This window comes from Cucurbita moschata, unplaced genomic scaffold (assembly GCF_002738365.1).
Source record: "Cucurbita moschata cultivar Rifu unplaced genomic scaffold, Cmos_1.0 Cmo_Scf00012, whole genome shotgun sequence".
Classification (NCBI taxonomy): domain Eukaryota; kingdom Viridiplantae; phylum Streptophyta; class Magnoliopsida; order Cucurbitales; family Cucurbitaceae; genus Cucurbita; species Cucurbita moschata.
Genome location: NW_019268528.1, coordinates 4,284,347 through 4,292,495, shown reverse-complemented (window position 1 = coordinate 4,292,495; position 8,149 = coordinate 4,284,347). Strand labels below are relative to the sequence as shown.

Here is an 8,149-nt window from a genome sequence, read left to right as displayed (position 1 = left end):
TTTGAAAAAGATATGTGAAAGAAAAGGCCCAAAGTTTTTGTAGGAAATGACCGAGGGGATATGGGAGTTTCTCTCACCCTATTATTAGTGTTAGAAAAGGTATAAATACCTGATCCTTTTCGTGTAAAGCCAGAGCAAAAATAGAGAGTAAAGAAATACAGAGCAATAGAAAAGATTTTTGATAAAATCAATGTTCGTTGTCTCCTTTTCTCTCCCCTCTCGACATCTCCTTCACAAATGCGCATGTAGTATTTTACCAAATTGGTATCAGAGCGTTCTATCGTAAGTGTGTGTGAGATTTACTTTACAGATTAGTGAGTTTTATTTTAACACAACTTGTTCTCTCTTAGGGTGACTCGGACTTGGTGTTCCTGGTGTTCCAAGTTTGTTTTCGAGTACACTAGGATGTCATCAATGAGCACGATCACAAAAGTGTCTAGACAGTCCTTGAACACTCGGTTCATTAACTCCATTAACATAGTTGGGACATTGGTGAGGCCAAATGACATCATTACGAATGTAAAATGAAACAAAATAAAATTAAAAAGCTCAAATATGGCGTTGCCCAAACTTGAACTGGAGACCTTTAGTGTGTTAGACTGATGTGATAACCAACTACACCACGACACCATTTGAAGCCTTCCTAGAAGGTCAGATGACCATAGAGTTAAGCCCGAACTTCCTAGAGCCTGCGGAAAAGCCCGTGGAAACCTACCAGGAATTGGATGCTATAAGAGCCTACAAGTAGGCTCGCTGGCTGCCTACCGAGTGCTTTTTTACTCACCACATTTTAGATTTCTTTTCCCGGCCTTCGCTAACTGTCGCACTGGAGATGGGGGGAGCGTTTGAGAGCTGCATTGCCACTAGAGGGTCGTTTATGAGTGTCGATCCGGTCTGCGTACTTTGGGTCTTTTATATTTTGTTTGAAATAGTATCGCGAACCCTTTCTCCGTTTGTAACAAACCTTAACAACACATGCTTGTATTGCTTTTCAATTTGTTTTAGCTGCGGTGTTGTTTGATTTTAAATTGCATTATTTTAATGTTCAATTTTATTTTCCTTTCATTGCGTCATTTTCGTCACGGTTTGAGATTTGAAGCCTCAAAAATCACGCAACGAAAGACCCAACGACTCTTTGTCCAGCGAAAACAGTCTGTTGGACCAATCAACCTAGGCCTCTGATGCTAAGTTTCGTTCATGAATTTCTTGGCTAGATCAAAAGCATATAACACGCTCGTAATCACTCCACCCCAGTCCCCGTTGATTCCTACAAGTATTTCTTCAATAAAAGTCCAAACAAGTAATTACATGCTCAAGTGTGTTCGGGGGCACGATTCTCGGGCTCATCAAGCTCTTAAACTTTCTGGTATAGGCCTAAAATGAATCGAGATTGTAAAATGAAACAAAATAAAAAAAAATGCTCAAATATGGCGTCGCCCAGAGTTGAACTGGAGACCTTCAGTGTGTTAGACTGACGTGATAACCAACTACACCACGACACCATTTGAAGCCTTCCCAGAAGGTCAGATGACCATAGAGTTAAGCCCGAACTTCCTAGAGCCTGCAGAAAAGCCCGTGGAAACCTACCAGGAATTGGATGCGATGAGAGCCTTCAAGTAGGCTCCCCGGCTGCCTACCGAGTTCTTTTTTACTCACCGCATTTTAGACTTCTTTTCCAGGCCTTCGCTAACTGTCGCGCTGGAGGTGGGGGGAGCGTTTGAGAGCTGCATTGCCACTAAAGGGTCGTTTATGAGTGTCGATCCGGTCTGCGTGCTTTGGGTCTTTTATATTTTGTTCGAAACAGTATCGCGAACCCTTTCTCCGTTTGTAACAAACCTTAACAACACATGCTTGTATTGCTTTTCAATTTGTTTTAGCTGCGGTGTTGTTTGATTTTAAATTGCATTATTTTAATGTTCAATTTTATTTTCCTTTCATTGCGTCATTTTCGTCACGGTTTGAGATTTGAAGCCTCAAAAATCACGCAACGAAAGACCCAACGACTCTTTGTCCAGCGAAAACAGTCTGTTGGACCAATCAACCTAGGCCTCTGATGCTAAGTTTCGTTCATGAATTTCTTGGCTAGATCAAAAGCATATAACACGCTCGTAATCACTCCACCCCAGTCCCCGTTGATTCCTACAAGTATTTCTTCAATAAAAGTCCAAACAAGTAATTACATGCTCAAGTGTGTTCGGGGGCACGATTCTCGGGCTCATCAAGCTCTTAAACTTTCTGGTATAGGCCTAAAATGAATTGAGATTGTAAAATGAAACAAAATAAAAATAAAAAGCTCAAATATGGCATCATCGCCCAAACTTGAACTGGAGACCTTCAGTGTGTTAGACTGACGTGATAACCAACTACACCACAACACCATTTAAAGCCTTCTCAGAAGGTCAGATGACCATAGAGTTAAGCCCGAACTTCCTAGAGCCTGCAGAAAAGCCCGTGGAAACCTACCAGGAATTGGATGCGATGAGAGCCTACAAGTAGGCTCGCTGGCTGCCTACCGGGTGCTTTTTTACTCACTGCATTTTAGAGTTCAAAATTCATATTTTCATCTTTGCTCTGATACCAAAATGATATGGAAATCAACCCAAGGGAAAGTATGGAACGGATTACCTTGATGATCAAGATCAAGAGTAAAGAAAACTCGTTTCTAAACTCGTGATTTGAATCACTACACAAGAGGTTTGATCAATACCACTTGAATGACTCTACATGCAAGTTCTAAACACAAGAATTTGCAAAGAAAGTTTAGCCATTGGCTAAAGAAAAGCACAAATGCTTCTCTTAATATATTTTTCAAGTCTACATTACAAATACAACATGGCTTTATATAGCCTCAAAATGAAACTATTAAAGGCATTCCAAAAGCTGTAACATTCATACTTAATGACCATAATTACCCATTATGTAAATGTAACCTATAAAGTAAATAAAATGTCTTAAAATACAATAACTCTAAATTACTCTAAATTGTAATCCACCCAAAATTTACACCAATCAAACTTTATTCTTCTTCAATGCAGCATGAATTGAAACATATTTTGATAATTTTGACAACCTTTTCTTCACATATTCATTGAAGTATATTGTATGATTGATGTCTCTTGGTTCATATCACCCAGCATCTTCAGAACACCTGCAAAGGGAGAAAAGATAGAAAATTTTGAGAGAGAGAGAGAGAGAGATTTCGGACAAACGTCGGCGAGTGTCCAGTTTCTCCGACGAGCCCTCAAACCACCCTCAAACCGACACCAAACGACTTGTTACCACCATAAGAAGGATCCCTAACGAAAGCACAATAACTCAGGGTGCGTTTTGTGTTATTTCGTAAGCATCATCGTCGGTAACCAAGGTCGGAAAATTAGGTTTCTTAATCGATTCTTAGATCGTGGCTTTTAGGGGCTTTTAGGCCGCAAAATTCCCAGAAAAGAAAGAAGGACGACGAACAAAGAGGAAAAGGGAAGGAAGAGGACCAAAATCGGCAACGGAAACGCCGCGGGAAGGAGAGAGAAAGCTCGCCAGAAAATCGACCGAAGTCGGGTAAGGAAGACGAGACCACGGATCCGGGTCAACCCGAACCCAGAACCCGAGAGAGCCAGCCCGTTCCTCCCTTGGCCTCTGCCTTCGGCCCATCCTAACTACAGCGGCCCAAACCTCAAACCGACCCAGAAGCTACGGTTGAGTTGAACCAACCCAGACTAGACCCATGGTCAAATTGAGCGGGCCTGCAAACCAAACACTTGCGGCCCAGCACAGTAAGCCGAGGCCCAATGATTAGTCTTGGCCCAGTAGCCTCCCACAGCCCGCGACCCGAACCGGACTGCGACCCGCGCTTCGACTCGACACTACCGCCCGACGTGGCTTTCTCTGCTGCTGCCATGTGTCACACAGCGGCGCAGGCAGTCCCTCGGCTCGGCTCGGCACAAACGACTCGGGCTCCCTCCGGTGACGCTCCGGCGTCTCCTCCGGCGACTCCAGCGGCTGTTCGGCTCGGCTCACCTGTTTTCAACCCGGTTTCTACCGTTTCAACCCTCCCGAATCTGTTTTCGGCCCCGATTAAGGTATCCAAGGCCGTTTTAGAGCCGAATTTCACATTTATTAAATTATAGGTAAATTAATTGTGAAATACTAACGAAAAGTGGTGAACGGTGTGATAGGAAACAAACCCCGACGACGTACGAAACAGCTCTCACTGAATGGGAGCTTACGTTTAGCTATTTAGGGAGTACTTCGGCCAAGGTCAACCAAGTAAGTGGCCTTACAATAGGATAGGCTAAATAAATTGTATGATGCTTGAGGTTATGTGCTAGTATATACATATTTTGTTGAGTGACGCTTGATATGTTTGACGCACGTTGTGGCATTATGATGAGCATGATGATTGCATGATTTTTACCTTAATATGATGATGTTTTCCATATTGAGCATGCTAGATGATGATGAGTGCCATATTGCATCATGTCGTTAGATCGACGTAGGACACAACCCTAAGAGCATGAAAATGATATTAATATAAATATCCACGAGTATGCGTTACCTAGAGTAACAAAGAGATGAGACTAGAGGGTTGTGTCAGAAGAGACATTACGATGGATTTAGAGGGACCTCATGCATTTTGTATGTTCATAAGCATAGGGCTACTTCCCCTAGAGATGATGAGTGCGAACACACACCTTACGATGAGCGCGAATGCGTACAGGTGCGAAAGCACACAGATGAGGGTGTTCATGAGGCGCATGACACTATGGGGTTCCGCTGACCTCCGGACGTCGCTACAGATTAGCTTGACCAGAGAGTCCAGGGGGTGTGCGAGCGCCCTGGGGACTCACATTTGCACGTGTGAGTCGTGTGTAGGGAAGTACTACACATCCAATTTGTCCGATACTGGAGGCCACCCCTAAGATGATTAGAGATAGGTCCCTATTCATGATTGCATGTGTTTGCATTAGCATGGCCCCTATAGTAGGGTCACTTACTGAGTATTCGAAATACTCAGGCCGTGTGCCATATTGTTTTTTTAGGTAAAGGCAAGGCGCCCATGTACGATTGACGGTGGTATCGTGATCAAAGACTGTGGCGCGTGCATAGGATAGTTGCATATTTAATTCCTAGTCTTGGTTAGGATAGGGCGTTTGCATTTCATTCATTTATATTAATTAATTTGTAATCGTTTTATTCTATCTTTTTGAACTCCAGCACGATGTTTGAAATACGTAAGTTCGGCAGTGTTTTCCAATATTTAAATGTATTCTGAAGTTTTAAATTTTTCCGCTAATAAGATGAGCATTCTTAGATTTTTATTCTACATTAGAGATGAGCATGAGACGTTAGTGGCGACTCTAGGTACGTGGAAATTTAGGGTCGTTACAGTAGCAATCGTGGATAAAATCTTATTTGAGTAATTGTTTTGATGCTGGATAAAATCTTATTTTTCATATCCTTTAGAGTCAAATTGCCCTTTTCTAGTCTTTCTGGAATATTTTTGAAGGGACTGGCTTTGACCTTTTCTCCGTAGTAGTTGTCAAATTCGACTTCTTCCAACGGAGGATGTTTTGAATATACCTCGCCTCTTCTGGTAGTCTTCCAGTTCCTTTGAGTCAAGGTACATACTTGCAAAATATTTTTTTCAAGCCATTCAAAGAACGATATATTTTCTTCCATGGTTTCCATATGAGAATACCCCTGAGCTCTCAATTCATTTCGTTTAGGTTCTTTGTAGGTTTGAAAGAAGGCATTTCTCTTTGAAGAGTTGGCAGCTGCATAAAATCTGCCCTTAACAATTCATTGTCTATTTAAAAATCAGCTCTAATGACATTAAACTGACTTTCGTAGACAAATTGGGTATCCATATCGGTATGGGTGGGAGATCTTGAGCCATCTTCGTAGTGGATTTATGCTGTTCTTTTATCATAACTGACATCCTTTACCTTTAAAGGGTCATATATTGAGCTAGAAACTCCTAAAGTACTCGGTCTAGAACTTAGAAATTCTTTTACTTTTGGATTTGACGAAGGTTCTTCGTTGAATTTTATTTCAACACTCCCATCATCATGTTCGATGATCTGGACTAGGTTTTGAGATTTTTTTCTTTTGGGAAGATTGACATCTTCTATTTTCTAGAGAGTACTTCTTGTTATTTGATCCCAAGAGAGGGTTTTTTGAACCACGGAAGACTTTCCAATATTTGCTTCTATGAGCATAGTTGATCATTTTGGCAAGAATTGTAATGCTCTTGGAGAAATATTTGTATTCGTGAGCTTGTAATAAACTCTTAATATGACGACCGAAGAATGAGTTTCAGCCTTAATGTTCAAGTTTTTTTAATTGTAAATCCAGCATAAGGGATGATAGTATGTGTGGGTCGTTGAGCGACAAAGTAAAATTTGGATAGCAATTGAAATATACTAGTTCACTCTCTAAATTAGATTGAACCATTCCCATTAATGAATTTGAGAAGTCTTCATGTCTCTTATCTCGAAGGGAGATAAGGACGGGAATATCTAGTCCAAGTCTGAATAACGGTTTTACTGCGACTTGAACAAGACCGATGTGAAGATAATTAAATTCTTCACGGTGTTGGAGTATAAGGGATTTTGAAAAAAGATTTAGGGATTCTCTATTACAATGAATTGTGATATTTTTCTCTGAAAATTGGATGCATGATCTTTTAGTAAAATTAAAGGTTGAAATTTGGTAAATAGATTTAAGACCTTTGTAATAGTCCAATTTTGGAGTTGGTCTTCAATTTGATATTGTTGATAGACGGTTGTTGAGATGGTGAGATTTCCTACTCTTCTGTGCTCATTTAAATTTTCTTTTTGTTCTTCGGTAGAGCATATGAGATGGTTTGATTTTCTAAGTTTTCTCATAAATTCATTCCTAAGATGAAGGGATGGGAGATATGTGGAGTAGAATAGAAGATAGGTGGAATAAAATAATTTTCATTCTCTTGATTTTCCAATTGATTTTCGAGGGAGAGCTATCGACCGATCGATGCCCTCTTTACATTGATCAAGTATTTCTATAGACTTCGGATTTGAGAGTAGATTTGAAAAACATAAACTAAGAGATAAAATTAAATCTAGCCGGACAGGACCCCTTCATTGTGTGGCTGACAAGTTGTCAATCTTCGTTTGTCATAAGAAGGATGTCAGGTTGTTGATAAAATCTTTTTTGGAATCTTTCGTATGACCAAGCACCCACGCTTAACAATGGACTTACTGCGATTCTCGCGTCTTACCACCTGGAACACAAGGTTTATTCGCTTAGTTATCACATCCTCCAAATTCCTTTGAATTTCTTTTATCTTCTCCCTGCTTTCACTCTTAAAGATTGAGTAACTCCTCTTCCCTCACAAATTGAATGGCATTGGTACGCTTATATTTACATGAATACCCTAGCTTAAATATATATAATTTTTACTAAAAAAATTAATTTACACAAGTAAATTACATTAATAGAAAATTTTCGAGGAATAATTTACATAACAAGAGATAGAAAATATGAGAATTGAAAAGAAGGAAATGGTGAGATACAAATTGAAAAGAAGAAAAGAAAACAAGGGGAAATAATTTGTGACAAATTGGAAAAGAAAGGAGAGATGAAAAGAAAAGGAGAAATAATATGTGAGACAGACAAATTGGAAAAAAAAATTAAATGAAAACAAAAAAGAGAATATGTGAGAAGCCTATTGATTTTTTATTTTCAATTTTTTTATTGTACATTTGGTAGGTAGAATTTATCATTATAACCGATAAACTACTTTGTAGTATTATGATACGATTAGTCATTTAATTTTAAACTAATAAAAGATATATTAGTTTTTATAAATTATAATCTTGTTAGAAAAAAAAAAGGTTAAATTAGATGACAAATAAAGGATAGAACCCAACGAATAGGTCCGAGCATGAAAGCAACCCAATTCAGTATAACCCAACGAATTGGTCAGGACATGAAAACAACCCAAAACAACAATTATATTTATTTCTTATTCTAAATACACTGGATTTAAAAAAAATATATAAAATACTCTTTAAACCATAAATATTTTGTAATATAATTCCAATTCTTTTTTTTTAATTGCAATTTCTAAATACTATGTTATTATATTAATTTTATATAAAATATAATAAATGAA

At 39.0% G+C, this 8,149-nt stretch overlaps 1 non-coding gene across 1 annotated transcript; it reads right to left on the bottom strand.

Annotated features, from left to right (window-relative positions):
* Positions 1-1,428: 1,428 nt before the first annotated feature.
* TRNAV-AAC lies at positions 1,429-1,502 on the bottom strand. The gene has a single exon. It is a non-coding gene; the product is annotated as a tRNA-Val (tRNA).
* Positions 1,503-8,149: the final 6,647 nt, after the last annotated feature.